This window comes from Diabrotica virgifera, chromosome 3 (assembly GCF_917563875.1).
Source record: "Diabrotica virgifera virgifera chromosome 3, PGI_DIABVI_V3a".
NCBI lineage: Eukaryota > Metazoa > Arthropoda > Insecta > Coleoptera > Chrysomelidae > Diabrotica > Diabrotica virgifera.
Genome location: NC_065445.1, coordinates 124,480,429 through 124,499,253, shown reverse-complemented (window position 1 = coordinate 124,499,253; position 18,825 = coordinate 124,480,429). Strand labels below are relative to the sequence as shown.

Here is an 18,825-nt window from a genome sequence, read left to right as displayed (position 1 = left end):
TTTAGTCATATTTTATTGTTTTTGTAGAAATTTTTAAGGAGTTTATATATACAGCGTGTCTACTTAAGGAAACATATGGGAAACTTTTTTATTATTAATTTTACGAAAAAAAGTTATTTTTCATAAAAAGTTCTTCATACTCTAGAACCTACGATTCAATCATCAGATATCAAATTTTATCAATATTATACGAGGTATGTCAAAAAATGTGAATTTAGTTAAGAGTAGTTATTTTTTTATATTTTTTATTTCTCTCAATATCGAAAATTCTTATTATGAAAAGTTGTTTGGAATTAAAAACTAAGATGAAATATTCAATTACATATTCAATTACATTGAAAAAAAATTCCAAATTTTTCTCAAATTTATGGACACTTCAACTTCGTTTTTATTTATTACAGATATGATAACTCTTTTATTATTACTTTTACGAAAAAAAGGTATTCTTTATAAAAAGCTCTGTATGTCCTAAGACCGAAGATACAACCATCAGATATCACATTTTATTAAATTTATACGAGGTATGTCAAAAAATATAAATTTAACTCAGGAGTAAAGTACCTTTATTTTTCACAATATTGAAAATTGTTATTACAAAAAGTTGTTTAGAATTAAAAACTTTGTTTCAATATGCAATTACATCCTTCTAGTTGAAATATTGTGAAATATAAATGTACTAATACTCATGAGCGAAATTCATATTTTTGACACACCTCGTATAAAATTAATAAAAGTTGATATATCCTGGTTGTGTCTTAGATTTTAGACCATGCAGAGCTTTTTATGAAGAATAACTTTTTTTCGTAAAATGAATAATAAAAAGTTATCATATTTGTAATAAATAAAAACGTATTCAACGATGTTGGGTATTCATAAATTTGAGAAAAATTTTTAAAATATTTTTTTTTTCAATTAGAAGCATGTAATTGCATATTTGATTTTAGTTTTTAATTCCAAACAACTTTTTATAATAAGATTTTTCGATATTCAGAGAAATAAAGGCACTTTACCCTTGAACGAAATTCACATTTTTTAACATACCTCGTATAATATTGATAAAATTTGATATCTGATGGTTGAATTTTAGGTTTTAGAGCATGCAGAACTTTTTATGAAGAATACCTTTTTTTCGTAAAATTAATAATAAAAAAGTTTCCCATATGTTTCCAACTTACGTAGACACGTTCTATATGCACAAGCAGTTTGTTAACAATCGTCATTTTGTCAGTGTTCTTACACTGTACCCTGAACATTACACTGTTCTTAAAGTGTATGTTGAAAGATACATAAATAAAATTGTAGGAAAAAAGTCATTTGTACGGAACATTCAAAATACCATAAGACTAGAACTAGGACAAAATTCAATATTTTGAAAAACATAACAAATGTTTTCAAACATAACTAACAACATAACAACAATTTGTTGGTAGGTCTCATTTTTTGGGTCCCTTATCTAATCCCATATCTGTAATTTCTCGAAGTATCTATTCTTGATATACAGAGTGAGTTTTATGTATGGAAACACTCAGTTATCTCGAAAACGGCTTGCACGATTTTTATAGATTTTGGTAGGTTGGGGTTTTCTAATGCGGCCGATATTATAATGCTAATTACATTGTTGTCAGATCTTACGTTTTTCTGGAAATCTAATGAACTTTCTTATTTCAAATGGAATACCCTGTATATTTTTTACGTTTTGAAATCCTTAAGAAATACTAATTATTTTTAATGTTATATTCCCTATACCTAAATGCCATAAACATTATTTTAGGTTGTTTGGACCATTTTGAACAAATCTTTTGTAATTTTTCTCTAAAATTAATTGTTTCCGAACTATAAACAATTTAAATCTGAAAAAAATCTAATAATGACGATATTCGAGGTTCAAAAACGCAAATAAAAAATATTATTTTTGAAACTGCAAAGTACCCAAATTCAAGTTCAAGCCTTATTTTATCAGATACAGATAAGTAATTTGAGCTTGTTTCATTTTAAAATATTGTCTTTTAGTTGTTAATGCAGGCCGATCGCCCGTTCTCTCAAATGCGCTTCATTAACAATTAAAAACAATGCTTTAGAATAAAACGTGCCAAAAATTCTTATGTGGAGCTGATAGAACAAGGTTTGAGCCTGAATTTAGGTATTTCGTAATTTCAAAAATTCTATGATTCACTTTTGTTTTTGAACCTTGAAAATCGTCATTTTTCGTTTTTTTTTTCAGTTTTAAATTGTTTATACTCAAAAACGATTAACTTTAGAGAAAAATTACAAGATCTTTTTTGTTCTCAATGATCCAAAGAACCTAAAATAATGTCTACCCAGGCCGAAAAAATTAATTTTTATAATTTGTTTAAAATTTTTTTTAAATAAATGTAGCAATAACTTCAAAATTATGACATTTAGGTATAGGGAATGTAACATGAAAAATAATCAGTATTTCTTAAGGACTTCAAAACGAAAAAAAAATACAGTGTTTCCCATTTGAAATACGAAAGTTCATTAGATTTTCGGAAAAATATAAGATCTGACAACAATGTAATTACCACTATAAGATCGGCCGGATTAGAAAACCCTTAGCCACCAAAATCTATAAAAATCGTGCAAGGCGTTTCCGAGATTATTGAGTGTTTCCATACATAAAAGTCACTCTTATGTGTCATGCTCGTTTACCCTGACACTTAGTTGCCTTGCAGTTTCTCCCACGTAGAAATTGTTGCACTCACATTGTATTTTGTAGATAGATGAAGTTTTTGGATCTTTCTTGTGGGTTGTTGGGTTTGGTTTTGAAGAGGATGAATCTGAGAGTGTTTGTTGTTTTGAAAGTTGTTGTAATGTACTTGTTTCGTATCCTTCTCAACTTTTCTGATAAGCCCTTTACGTTTATTGTTATCATCTTTGAATCCCTTCTTGTGGGCGTCTCTGGAGTGCTTGTGGCGTTTTGTTGTTTCTAGTCTTCAATCCTGTGGAATTAATTGTTTATAAATGACAACGAGTAGTCATTTTTAGTCAAAACCTTTGTTAGCATGGATATCATAATACGGATTTGATAATTCATTTCGTGGTATGTATTTATTTGAATTGCTAACTGCAAGAAGGGGACTTCCAACAAATTTTCATATATTAAATTTTTTGAAGGTATACTTCTTTAGGCACGAGGGTGAATTTTTATTTTGCCGGGCGCATGCGCATACCGACAGTATGGTCACGTGTGGTATTAGTCACTCAAACGTTATACGGGATCTGATTGGGTGTTAAAATCATCTGTCAAAATTGTTCAATAATATGGAGATTATGGATAAACAAATGTTGTGTATATTATTTTTTATTGTTGTGAGGACAGATACAAAAAGCAAGTTTATAATTATTGTAGTGACTTTTTAGATAGTTTTTAAAAGCAACAGGTACGTACCTTATTGTAAATGTTTCAGTATGGTAATAACAAATTACAAATTACGTACCTATTTGTAAAATGTACCTACCTAGCTAGTAGATGTTAATGCTTTGATTTACATAATTTGATATTTTGTCGTATTTTAATTCCACAAGAATCAAAACTTATTTGATTAAACTAAGAGAATAAGCAACTGTCAAAAAAATTTTAAAACGTTCAATTGCTATATCTTCCCGGTTCATTCACATGTCTCGGTAGTTAAATTCTGCGTGGGGTGAGTTCAAAATAATCTAACAACGTGATAGACGCAGATTCAATTCCCAATGCAAATTTTTATTTTTTTTTATACATTTTATCTAAATGCAAAAAAGGGACCTTTACAGCAGAAGTATAACGAAAAAAATAACAGAACAAGTAATAATTTTGCCTTCAACGCGAGCTTACTCTGAAAAACGTCCATTAATGGCATCCAAGTTTAAAGACATTAGAAAAATGCTAAGATTCATCGACGATGACAATATCCCATTTTAGAGGGAAATAACAGACTGGCCCACTGTCCACCAAGTTGACAATTAATATTATCGACTATTTTCTACTCATATACTTATATTACATGTTTATAATGGCAAATAACGGTGTTTTCTGGCAAGTAATGTTTATCTTATTGAATTATTCCTGATAATTTTTATTTGAATTCCAGTTAACTGCAAAAAGGGGACTTCTGCACAACATTAAAATGTGAATATTATACAATTATAATTAAAATTATTTACCACTTATTTACTGTATTGTATATAAAGCTATATTGAACATGTATACCAAGTTTTCCGATTCTAAGTGATTTGGTTACATAATTATTTAGTTTTTACCTTCTCCTGTAAAATTTACTTTTATGGAAATAAATAGTTGGGGTGGAAATTTAAATATCTGTTGGTGTGGATTGGTTTTCTGTAGACTTGGTTGCGTATTCTGTGTACTTTTGGGACCAGCACATCCAGAAATGTGTTCTGGATAATACTTAAATTAGATATGCCACAAGAAAACAGTTTCAGAACCTTGTTGTTTGTAATAACTGGTTTTATTTATTTTTCTTTTGTTTTGTTTTCTGGTCTTGGTTTGGAACCTTTAACCACGTAATTATACAGGGTGTCCCGAAAAGATTGGTCATAAATTATACCACAGATTCTGGGGTAAAAAATAGGTTGATTGAACCTCACTTACCTATTCGCGGTGTGCAAGTACTTGGAAGGGATACGTGAAACGATCGTGCGCGAATAGCGGAGAAATATTGCAACTTTCTTAAATAATTCATATTGTCAATTGAAATTGTCAAATTGACGTACATTTCATATCTACTGTCATTGAAGGAGAAAAATTATATGTTGCTCCACAATATTGATATGATATGCAATTATTATATAAAGGTAAATTTAATTAATTGTATTTTGCTTGCAGTACTGCATTTTAATAACTAATTTTATTTACTACATACACTTGTTTACGTTTTCATCGCATAACCTGAATCTTATTTTTTCTTCTTATTATTTTTTTGGGCTATGGCCTTGACAATTATCCAGCAACCAGGACTAACGTAATTGGTCAATACAATTAAAAGTGCGAATAAAAGTTCAGAGCGTAGAAATAGGTGTCGCTTTGCGCAACTTGCACGGTCCCAATATACAATAGTGCACACAAAAAAAGTTACAGCCCTTTGAAGTTACAAAATGAAAATCGATTTTTTTTCATATATCGAAAACTCTCAGAGATTTTTTATTGAAAATTGACATGTGGCATTTTTACGACAGCAATATCTTAAAAAAAAATTAAGTAAAATTTGTGCACCCCATACAAATTTTATGGGGGTTTTGTTCCCTTAAACCCCCCCAAACTTTTGTGTACGTTCCAATTAAATTATTATTGTGGCACTATTAGTTAAACACATTATTTTTAAAACTTTTTTGCCTCTTAGTACTTTTTGATAAGCCAGTGTTTATCGAGATATTTTGAATATTTGTCGAATCCACCACATATTTGTATATGGTTAAGTACGGTTATAGAGACCTGTTAATAATCTGAAAATTTATTTATAATTTACATTTTCAGGTATATTTTGAAAAAGAAGCTACATCTCGATAAAAGGTGACTTATGAACAAAAGACTAAGAGACAAAAGTTTTAAAAACACTGTGTTTAACTAATGGTACCACAATAATAGTTTAATTGGAACGGACACAAACATTAGGGGGGTTTAAAGGAACAAAACCCCCATAAAATTTTTACGTAAATATATTGAAAAAGAAGCCGCATCTCAATAAAAACTGGCTTATCGAAAAAATACTAAGAGACAAAAAAGTTTTAAAAACGTTGTGTTTAACTAATGGTACCACAATAATGAATTAATTGGAACGTACACAAAAGTTTGGGGGGGTTTAAGGGAACAAAATCCCCATAAATTTTTTATGGGGTGGACAAATTTCACTATAATTTTGTTTTAAGATGTTCCTGACATAAGAATTATACATGTCCATTTTCAATAAAAAATCTAATAGTTTTCGATATATTGAAAAAAATCGATTTTCATTTTGTAATTTCAAAGGGCTGTAACTTTTTTTGTGAACACATTTGTACTAAGGTAAGTTAGGTTCAATCGAACTATTTTTGACCCCAGAATGTGTGGTATAATTTATGACCATTATTTTCGGGACACCCTGTATATAGTTATCACTAGCTCAGGGGAGTATTGTATAGTGTAGTTTTTGAGTAAATGTCTTAATACTTAGTAAAGTCGACTTCATTATGTCTTCTACAAAGAGACGCTTATTGAATCCAAATGTTCAAAGATAGAAATTATTTTCATTTATTAATTTTTTATTAAAACTTGTTTTATCTGACAAAAACTTTTATTGAACACTTCCCTCTATAAACTCTCTATTTAGAGTCTAAATAGAGAGTTTTGTGTACACACCGTACATACAAAGACATACGATTCTTATTATAATGAATTGTATACATAAGTTGCATTTCTTTGTTTGTTTCTAAAACTAGCCATCTAATAAAAAAAAAGAAAAATTAGCCATCTAAATATATATAGGTTTATTACTCCCACGTATTTTAAGCAAGATATAGTATGTATTAAATAATTTTAGAAATACACGGTTAATATCCGCGTATTTTATGTACTTTTAATAATTAGGGTGAATGAGCTCTCATTTCATGGAAATCCATTAGAACTAAAATAAGTTTTCTTTTGTTTGGATCGAAATCGTTTTGGGTTGAATAAAACATTCTCGTATTGAAAGAAGCTATATAATAACGGGTAATGTACTGAGTTGAATTCTAGCGGAAAATTTCGTGAAAGATCTATAATTTTATAATCAGATATTTTGATTCATATAATTAATTTAGTAATAAAAGCATTACGTTAAGCGTTATGGATCAATTTCAATTTAATCAGACATGCTAATATTCTTTCAGTATTGAAAGAATACAGCTACAACTGTTAATGCGGGACTATCTGATTATGAAGCTGTTTATACGAAGTTTAACATCTTCAGCAAGCCCTCCTCGAAAACCCGACGTTTAGGTAGGATTTTTTCCGCTCGGAATTTTCATAAATTTCAAAATTTATGCTTAACCTCTGATTGGCACTTTCCTTCTATGGACGTCGATTATAATTTCAGTGATTTTTTGAATAAGCTTGTCTGTATCTTTAATAAAGCATTTCCTTTAATCACAATTAAGCCAAAACATCGCAAACCCTGGACTACCAAAGGTGTCCGCATATCAACCAAAAATATGCGTTCACTACTGCGCATCAAGAAATTTACTACCAACGTCTCTGTTACTGAATATATCACCAAGTACAGGGCAATCTATTTAAAACTTATAAAATCAGCTAAAAAGTTGTACTATCAAAATCGTCTCAGAAGCTCTAAAAGTGTTGTAAAAGAAACTTGGTCCATAATAAACGACCTTCGAAATAAAACTCACACAGCTCAAACATTTTCCCTTCCAGACCCAGAAAATCTAAATGAATACTTTGTTAATGTGAGTAAAAATATAACATCAACTATTGTGTCACAACAAGATCCCATTTCCTATCTCCCTAATTCAGGAAAGGTTTCGAATTCATTCGTAAATATGAACTGATCCAAACAATCAATAGTATCAAAAGAAAATCTTCCTGTAGTACCGATGGACTATCCATAAAAATTTTCTCAAATCTCCCAGACAATGTGTTGGGAGTGCTCATCTCTCTAATTAATGATTCTTTTGAGAAAGGTACCAGAGTGCCTAAAGACGGCCATCGTTATTACTCTTCATAAGGGTGGTGAAAAATCTAATCCCTGCAATTATAGACCTATTGCATTACTACCGGTACTCTCTAAAATTATTGAGAGACTCATAAAAGCCCGACTTATAGGTCTGGATCCCGCGTATGAAAAAAAAGTTGATTAATAGCAAGCTGAAAAGTTGTTAATAGATTGAGGGTGTCTAGTCGGACAAACATTTATATATGGGAACACTGGAACAGGGGAAGTTTTAATTGTGGAACAGGTTAAAAATTTGAAACGGTCAGACCACGAGATCGGCACATGTATTTTGTCCGACAGAATAAAACTCTCCGAACAGAGATTAAACTGTCATGCAAAAATCAGACTGCTATTTATCACCAAATGGGCGTTTTAATGAGTGGAACATGTAGAATATGTCAAATGACAGGAATTATGACAGGTGATAAATAGCAGTCTGATTTTTGTATGAGAGTTTAATCTCTGTTCGGAGAGTTTAAGTCTGTTCTGTCGGACAAAATAAATGTGCCGTTTTCGTAGTCTGACCGTTCCAAATGTTTAACCTGTTCCACAATTAAAACTGCCCCTGTTACAGTGTTCCCATATATCAATGTTTATCCGACTAGACACCATTAAGCTATTAACAAATTTTCAGCTTGCTATTAATCAACTTTTTTTTCATACGCGGGATCCAGACCTATTATGTCCTTTCTCGTTGATAACATTTTATCACAAAATCAGTTTGGCTTTTTAAATAATAAATGTACCACCGATGCCATGTTTTCTGTACTACATGAGGTTTATCAAGCATTAAACAATAATCTGCACACTGCCACTGTTTTTTGTGATTTTGCCAAAGCTTTTGATTGTGTAAATCACGACATTTTGATAAAAAAAAAACTAGATTTCTATGGAATTCGAGGTATTCTTTGAACTGGTTTCAATCTTACTTGGATAATAGGAAACAACTGGTTAGAGCAAATGGTACAGACTATAGTCTCAAAAATGTTGTATGTGGGGTACCACAAGGTTCAGTATTGGGTCCTCTACTTTTCCTTATCTTTATTAATGACATCACTAGTTTAAAAATCGATGGAAAAGTTTTTCTTTTTGCTGACGATACCAGTATCACTTGGAGCAACTCAAATATCGCAACTCTTCATGCTACTATAACTTCTGATCTACTCACAATAAAATCCTGGTCCGATTCTAATTTACTCTCTTTTAACGTAGAGAAAACAGTAACATTATCCTATAAAGGAACTCTTCAACCCTTACCTCTTCATAACAGCCAGATCAGTATCGTTGATTCTGTAAAGTTTCTTGGTATTATATAGATAGCAACCCTAAATGGTCCCATCATATCGATGTGTTAAGCAAGAAACTATCCTCAGCTTGCTTTGCAATAAAATCTGTTTCGAAGGAAATGAATTTAGCCTCTTCCAAAATAACATATTTTTCTTTGTTCGAGTCCCATCTTCGATATGGTCTTCCTTTTTGGGGTTCTGGTACAGCTGCCCAATCCGATGTTATTTTTAAATTACAAAAAAGAGCAATAAGATATCTGTTTGGCTGCAGAAGAAAAACACATTGCAGAAGCTACTTTAAAGATCACAGGATTCTAACACTACCTTCTTTATATATTTCAGAAACTGTTTGCTTAATTCGTAAACATCTAAATGTCTTTCGAGCAAGACCTAGACATGACTATTCCACCAGAAATTCTACCTTTGACATCTATTTACCGATCCCGTCCAGTGAGTTAGCAAAGAAATCTATATTATATTCTGCAAAAAAACTATACAACCATCTCCCTATACAACTTAAATCTGCAACATCTTTCCCCAAGTTCCGTAAAATGACAAAAGCCTATTTATCTGAAAGACCATATTATTCAATAGCAGAGTGTCTTAAAGATTAACTAAGAAATTACAGCATTCTTATGTATAAGTAGAATCTTAATATACAGGGTGTTTCATTAATAATTGTCCATATAGTAACTGGAGAAACCTTAGCTCAAAATACGAAGATTTAACCTAAAACACTTAAATAAAATGTGGTTCCTTACTGAGTTACAGGGTGTTTTATCTAAAAATTTAAAAAATATTTTTGCTCAGCATTTTAAACCTATTCGACATATCCTTTTCATACTTGGCAGAAAGTGCGACTACTATACACCCTACTAAATTATGATACACAAACGTTTCTAGCTACTACCAGAGGCGTACGACAGGGGATAGTGAATGGTTGACCCTTCTCAAATTCTACGCCACTGGAGGAATTACTATTTTAGTGCCATTTTTAGATTCACCAATACTTTCTACGTAAATAATCTACTCTTCATTGGTAACGATAAAGTCATTAGTTTTCGAGATATTTGAAGTTAAATATGAAACGGCACAGTTATTTTAATTAAATTTATGATATTGATTCTTATGATTAAAATTTAAAAATTATTTGTAGCCAGTACTTTAAAACTATTTGGCCTATCCTTATCATACTTGGCAGAAAGTGTAGGTACTGTACACCGTACTAAATTAAGATAAATAAATGTTTCTAGCTACTACCAGAGGCGTACGACAGGGGATAGTGGCTGGTTGACCCTTCCCAAATTCTACGAAAAGGATACGTCGAATAGTTTTAAAATGCTGAGCAAAAATAGTTTTTAAATTTTCAGATAAAACACCCTGTAAATCAGTAAGGAACCACATTTTATTTAAGTGTTTTAGGTTAAATCTTCGTATTTTGTGCTAAGGTTTCTCCAGTTACTATATGGACAATTATTAATGAAACACCCTGTATATTTCATATGCAGCAGCTTAACTTATTATTAAATTTCTTAATGGTATAGTATAGTTGATCCAAAAGATGGCATAACCCAGACATCCAAAGTGAAAGTTATCCTTCAACACCAAATTGTTCTATATGGTCCACACAATGTCCAGAAAAAAGTCACAACATTTTGAGCGTCGGGTTTGGGGGGTGAGGGGGGAGAAATCGTTAAATTCGTAGTTTTTTACGTTTTTCGTCAATATTTCTAAAACTATGCGGTTTAGCATGAAGAACCCTCTATACAAAATTGTTCTACATTAAGTTTGAAATAAAAAAGGCCCTATGCATAATCTTTCTAAAATGCATGGTGCCAAAGTTACGGAGGTAGTATAATATAACTGGTCCAAAAAAAGGCCTAACCCAAACATCCAAAGTAAAAGTTTTCGTCCAACACCAAATTGTTCTGTATGGTCCACATATTGTTCAGTAAAAAGTTACACCATTTTGAGCGTCCGGTTTGGGGGGCAGATGGGGGAGAAGTCGGTAATATAGTTTTTTTACGTTTTTTGTCAATATTTCTAAAACTATGCTTTAGCGTAAACAATGTTATATACAAAAATGTTCTACATGAAATTTAAAACAAAAAAATCTTGTATACATAATTGTTATAACATCAACGGTTCCAGAGTTACGGAGGGTGAAAAGTCGAGGTTTTCGATACTTTTTATATTTTTTGGGCACTATACCAAAAACCCAGACATCCAAAGTGAAAGTTATCCTCCAACACCAAATTGTTCTATATGGTCCACATAATGTTCAGAAAAAAGTCACACCATTTTGAACGTCCAGTTTGGGGGGGGGGGAATCGGTAAATATAAAAAGTATCGAAAACCTCCACTTTTCACCCTCCGTAACTCTGGAACCGTTGATTTTATAACAATTATGTATAGAAAATTTTTTATTTTAAATTTTATGTAGAACATTTTTCTATAGAACATTATTTACGCTAAAGCATAGTTTTAGAAATATTGACGAAAAACGTAAAAAACTACTAATTTACCGACTTCTCCCCCCCCCCCCAAACCGGACGCTCAAAATGGTGTAACTTTTTACTAAACAATATGTGCACCATATAGAACAATTTGGTGTTGAAGGAAAACTTTTACTTTGGATGTCTGGGTTAGGCCTTTTTTTGGACCAATTATACTATACTACCTCCGTAACTTTGGAACCATTCATTTTAGAAGGGTTATGCATAGGGCCTTTCTTATTTCAAATTTAATGTAGAACAATTTTGCATAGAGGGTTGTTCATGCTAAACCGCATAGTTTTAGAAATATTGACGAAAAACGTAAAAAACTACGAATTTACAGATTTCTCCCCGCTCTCCCCCCCAAACCCGACTCTCAACATGGTGTGACTTTTTTCTGAACATTATATGGACCATATAGAACAATTTGGTGTTGGAGGATAACTTTCACTTTGGATGTCTGGGTCTAACTATACCATACTATAAGGTAAATTATGCAATTTGCAATTTTTTTAAAATTTTGCAATAGATTGTTATTGATTTTTATCTCACTTTTTTATGTTTTATTTATATTGACGATTTTTATAATTTTAGTAAAGTGTATTTGTTATTGTTTTTATTATTATTTATGATTCTTGTAAGCTTTGTCTATAAAATTGTTAAATTTTTCATGACAATAAAGCATATTTCTATTTCTATTGAAGCATGATAGGTATAACTACATAATATTCCGTTTTTGGTGCAGTTAGGTTTCTGTCTGAAATTTTGGTTTTCAAAAAAAGTTTATTTCTTCTTGCTTTGACTGTTTTTATATTTATTAGCGCCATCAGCATTTTTAAAAAATGTTTCGAATACATCTTGCTTAGTTTTTCATGACGAATTCGAATCTGCAATAAAAAGTGGGGGTTGCTATTTAAGATTTTAAAGTTAACCCCACCCCACCTCCAGGGGGTGGGTTGGAGGGTCATGTTTAGTGTTTATCGATAGGTTTTCGAAAAATATTAAAAACCTGTTTTTTGGTTTCTTATTTGGAAGTGTATTTTCTCGAGATATTAGACCGTTTCTATAATTTACCTATGGTATCAGGATAAATCGTTTTTCCCAATTATAGCGCCATCTATCTACAGTTCGAAAAAATGTCTTGCATAAAAGTTGCTTACTTGTACGTAACGAATGCAAATCTGCAAGAAAAACTAGGGTTTTCCATTTAATATTTTAAAGTTACCCCCACCCCACCTCCAGGGGGTGTAGTGGGAGTTGGTGTTTGGTGTCATTGGATAGATTTTTGAAAATGATTGAACACGTATTTTTCAGTTTTTCCATCCGATGTTTAGTTCGCGAAATATTCGACCGTTCCCCTACTTTTGGGACACGGTTGCATCATAAATCTTAGAACAAGAACAGCTTTTTATGAAGAATAACTTTTATTTGTCAAATTAAAAATAAAAGAGTTATAAATGAAAATGTTCTTGGTATCCATAATTTGAGAAAAATCTTCAATTATTTTTTCCATTAGAAGGATGTACACAGACACAATACTGGCTAGTGATTTTAGTCAATAATTTTGCCAATTCGACAAAAAAATAATTTCTAAATAGTTAATAATTATTACTAAATAATTAGTAATTTTGCCAATTTCGGCAAAATTCTCAAAAAACAAAAAAATTACCTTCTACAATCACTATCCAGTTGTGTCGAGTTTAGGGAACGACTAGGTATACATAATATTTTAATTTTATAGCAAATGGAACAGTCTATTTATCATAAAGGGGAGGCCGTATATATACTGGTATAAACCTTTTTAAAACTGTTAATAAATTATTGCTTTTAAAATATTTATACTCAAATTGTATTTTTGAACATCTTATTTATTTTATATAATAATTAAATTCACTATCAAACATAGATATATAATACTCTAGATTGCGCCCTGCGATCTTAAAATGGGTGACGGTTGCGACAGAGATAAATGAGCCTATTTGGTCGGTAGTCTCTTTTTAATTTAAGGGGAATATCGACGACGTGAATAGGGCTTTTCATTCACAGTCATTTCTTTCGAGCTTCTGTCATATGTCGCATAATCCTTGTATATTAATATTATACACAGATTATACAACATATGACAGAAGCTCGAAACAAATGATAATCGATGAAAAGCCCTATATCCCACTTTATCGAGTAATATGTGTTGACAGTTAGAGCGGCTGGTGACCATAGAGGTATATATTAACATAGAGGGAGCCTACCTTCTGCGCTTCCTGACGACAAGATCTCATGGACTGGTTTGCTGCATCTCTTTCTAACACATTGTATCGAAAATCTATGATGACATTCAGTGTGAATATAGGCACGGAAGAGGAGGACAACTGTAGCAGCTTTACTATGCGTAAGAGTGAAACAGCACTAATCCAAATAAAAAAGATGGTGTCGTCACTTTGCTCTGAATGATACTCTCTCTATGCTAATATATAACTCTATGCTGGTGACGGGAAGTGGTCTTTGGTCTTCGGACGTGGATAATCGTGGTTCGAATCCCATACCAACTTTACTTTTTTTATTTTTATTTAATCAATATTGCGTTTATTATATATTTTTACATCTGAAAAATGGACCTAAGTAAATCTAGCAGATAATAAATGTATGTAAGTATAGTAAGTTAATATTGGAATACATAATTTGTGAACTGCATAGTAAAATAAAAGTCATTCGTTATTAATATAAATTCGTCCTTATTTGAATGAAATGTTTGTTTTGTTTCTACTTTTTTAAAAAATTGTAACAATAGTTTCATAAATAAAAATAATGTCTAATTACTTATAATTGAATCGGTCATTTCAAAAACAGCAAAGTCCACAATTTTCAGAAACTAACTTTTTGAGAGGAATAGACTCCTTTAAGATAAACGTTGTGTGCAAAAACGACACCAGTCCAGTAAAAACATTAGGAACAAAACTACAATATAACTCTGAATTTTGATGTCATCCATTTCATCCATCTTTCGACTATATAGTTAGTTTTCTTTGCTCTTCTGTAAAATTAGGAATACAGTGGAACCCCGATAAGTCGGCCCCCGATAACCCGGAAGTCCGGCTAACCCGGACCGATTTTCATCAGACAAAAATTTAACAAATCAACAATTTAACAATTTTATCAAATAAAAATGTATGTAGGCCAAATAATATTTCAGAGATAATGTGTATTTGTGTAATTTGAACACATAAGTACAATAGTAAAAATGATTCATGCACACGGCGGCAGCCAGAGCGACCGTCTCAGCTTATCGGAAAGAACAGACACCTGTCTGTATTCCTTTTTCTTTATTTATGTCAAACTGTCTTAGCATTGTTTAAAAAAGACGTGACTATTTAAAAATTCTTGTATTGTGTGTAGTACAGCCTATTAATCACTTCCGTTCTATAATGTAATCGTGCTTCAGATTGTGTTTGCTTTGTCTACGTAATGGTAACAAAACGTAAAAATGTTGCAGTGACAATGGAAAAGAAACTAGAAACATTAGGTAGGATTGATAAAGACGAATCTTTAAAATAAATTTATTGCAGCATCATAATATGATATTATGCTACCATAGGTCTGGATCCCGCGTATGAAAAAAAAGTTGATTAATAGCAAGCTAAAAATATATTAATAGCTTAAGGGTGTCTAGTCGGATAAACTTTGATATATGAGAACACTGGAACAGGGGCAGTTTTAATTGTAGAACAGGTCAAAAATTTGGAACGGTCAGAACACGAAAATGGCACATTTGTTTTGTCCGACAGAACAGACATAAACTCTCCGAACAGAGATTAAACTCTCATGCAAAAATCAGACTGCTATTTATCACCTGTCATAATTCCTGTCATTTGACATATTCTACATGTTCCACTCATTAAAACGCCAATTTGGTGATAAATAGCAGTCTGATTTTTGCATGAGAGTTTAATCTCTGTTCGGAGAGTTTAAGTCTGTTCTGTCGGAAAAAATACATGTGCCGTTTTCGTGGTCTGACCGTTCCAAATTTTTAACCTGTTCCACAGTTAAAACTTCCCCTGTTCCAGTGTTCCCATATATTAATGTTTGTCCGACTAGACACCCTTAAGCTAATAACAAATTTTCAGCTTGCTATTTATCAATTTTTTTTTGTACGCAGGATCCAGACCTACCATATTATGGTATCGGTACATCTCTACAGTATGACTGAGTTTTTTACCAAGAAATGAACAAAACTCTACACTCTATACAACTATACGTAATTTAGATGTGTACTGTGCATATGTGTTTCATGTTTTTGTAATTGTAATGGAGGTTATTTATTAATTTTTACTATATTCTCCGGCTAACCCGGATTTTCGATAACCCGGATCGGCCGCGGTCCCGATTAATCCGAGTTATCGAGGTTCCACTGTATGTGACTCATGTTGTTTTTGAAATGACCGATTCAATTAATAAATCGATGGTACATTATGTTGATATTAATTATTGGTAATTTTTTACGAATATTTTTAACAATTGTTTTATACTATTCTACAATTAACTTATTAAAAAAATAACATTGGCTTTTATATTTTTAAAAATCTATAGGTACCTATACAGTTTTTCTTATTTGTTATATATTTCTTTGCATAGATTTACTTTAGAGATGTAATAATATCTAATAAACGCAATATTGATTAAATAAAAAATAAAAAAAGTAAAGATTGGTATGGGATTCGAACCAGGATTATCCACGTCCGAAGACAAACGACCAGTTCTCGTCGCCATCCGCTCGAACTGTCAAACCATCTAAAATACTCGACGACAGAGTAGGATAGTGACGTCGTCGATACTCAAGGTTAATAGATTAGGGCGTAGGTTGTCTCATAACTGTAGACCAATCAAAGGCTGGCTTTTTAAAGGCGGGAATACGTCATCCGTACGACAATTTTAAAATTGTCATAAGAGTCAATGCTAATAAAAGGTTCAAAAACTTAGGTTTTGCAATATATTTTGAGATTTTCTTGGGTATAGGTATATTAAGTGGTTCTTATATTGGTAATTATATCAATTTTTCCCTTAAAAATCAATAGTCTGCTAACAAAAAACTAGAATTCATTTAACACTTATTATGTGTGTTTTAAATGGAGAAAACAATTTAATTAGCACAAAAATCCAAAAAAATAGAAGAAAAAGTTTAAAATCAAAAATACTAATATGTAGGTACTTACTTATTGTGTTTTTCGTGGAATGTGCAGCACTTTTATCATTTTTGGTGGTATGCAACAACAAAAGAACGAATAATATAAATAATTTATTATTAGGTTAAAATATAAAAAAGATGTAACATAATATTAACATATTCAGACACGAGGAAATGTTTGCTACCTATTTTCTTATGTTTAGAGGCCCATTTATCTTGTAACATTTTATTATCCATTATTGTTTGATAATGTTAAGGTATTTGGGAAATGTCCAAAAACATTATTTTGTTTCCATCTGGTTCAGGAATTTTGGAGTTGCTTTTACATATAGCTATGCTACAAATGTTACCACCACTCATCTAAAAAATGTTTTATTATTATAACATACAAAACTACATATTATTATGTGTAATATTATAATTTTTAAACTAACTTTACACGGTTACGAAAACACACTTCACAGGTCATTACTGCCTTTGTATAGGACCCAAATAAGTAATTATAGTAATATTGTCCTTATATGCTTAAAAACTCAACAAATATTAACCCTTAAGTACTAACACAACGTCTCTCAGACGGCATCGTTTGTTGAAAGTGGGATATTTCCCTTCCTAGAAAAATTTCAAGGTCATCCGTTTATGACTTTTCAAGTTGGGTTGTTATTTACTAGTATTGAATTCGGCAATTTGCTGCAGGTTGTTATTCGAAAGATATTTAGACTCAAAGTGTGATTTCCGTCTAATAGACGGGGTGTTAGTGTTTGTGCCCAGATCGTCATTAAACATAATGTGCCCCAGTTCGAAAAAAACTTCAAATAAGGGAATAAACACTATGAGGAAACTCTTTTGAAATGACTTGATGAGGTAGAAGACGACGTAAGCGAAGTGGGATCAATTTGTGATGAAAATGTTGCCACTGACTACCATTGCTACACTGTACAAATTTTAGTGCCTGTCAGTTTTTTTTTGGTTTAATATTTTTTAAATTTTTTTTATTTTCATGTTTATTACTCTTCGTTTAACTCGATTATAAATTTTTATCAAGATTCTTTAATTTGTTTCATTTTTATCACACTTTTTTTCAGAAATAAAAAGGCACACAAACAATCCTTCCATTCTTGTTATAATGTTTTGTATTTTAATAAATACAGAAAAACTAGATCAATTACTGTGTTTTTTAGATAAATAATACTTTCAGTAAGTCATTGAAATATTTTTTTGCATTATAATATTTAACAAAAGAAAAATAACCAGTAAAATGTGAAACCCGTCTGTCAGGCGGTTAGTTAGTGTTTGCGCCATTGATTTAAGATGTTAGTACTTAAGGGTTAAACAAATAAACGATATTATAAGAAAATTCCACAAAAATATACGGAAATATAACCACAAACAACTGTCAAACTTGACTTTGTCGTACGAGTGACGTAGGCATTCCCCTCCCTCTCGCTTCCGCCCACATAGTTATGAGATAACCTAACCCCTATCTATGAACCTTGGTCGATACTGCCCTTGAATTAGAAAGAGACTACCGACCAAATAGGCTCATTTATCTCTGTCGCAACCGTCACCCATTTTAAGATCGTAAGGCGCAATCTAGAGTATTATATATCTATGCTATCAAATGTCATTGATGTTTTATTAATACTTAATTTAAAATTTAGTTTGACATTCACGAAGTGTCAAACTCAAATGTAAATAACCTATGCTTGGCAAATCGAGATTTAAAAAAAAAGTAGCCTACTTCCTAATCAACCATTTGAGCTGACGTTTAGTGCGTCTGTGGGAGATAACCGGATTGTGACGTCACATTTTAAACTTTGAGGTCGATTATCTCGAAGACGATTAGATATATCGAAATGCCGTTTTCAGATTTGGATTCAGAAGGCAAAACTACATAAGAATCCATCGATACACCTGCTCTAAGTATTGCAGGAGCGGCAACGCAATAACACACAGACTTTTGCAAATTTATAATCGAAAAGTTTTCGTTGAAAATTATTACAACAATAATAAGCAAAGAACAATCAGATGTAAAATAGAAATTGATGGCATTAGTATTGAACAAGTAATGGAAATAAAATACCTTTTAATTACACTGTCCAACTAATTACACTACACTGGGCAAAGAAATGAGAGATCAAGTACAAAAAAATAAATAGACTGGC

General features: G+C 31.5%; 1 protein-coding gene across 2 annotated transcripts in view; it reads left to right on the top strand.

The window, feature by feature from the left end:
* The window catches only part of LOC126881295 (katanin p80 WD40 repeat-containing subunit B1), a 170,269-nt gene that overhangs the window by 67,510 nt on the left and 83,934 nt on the right, over positions 1–18,825 (top strand). The window lies entirely within an intron of this gene.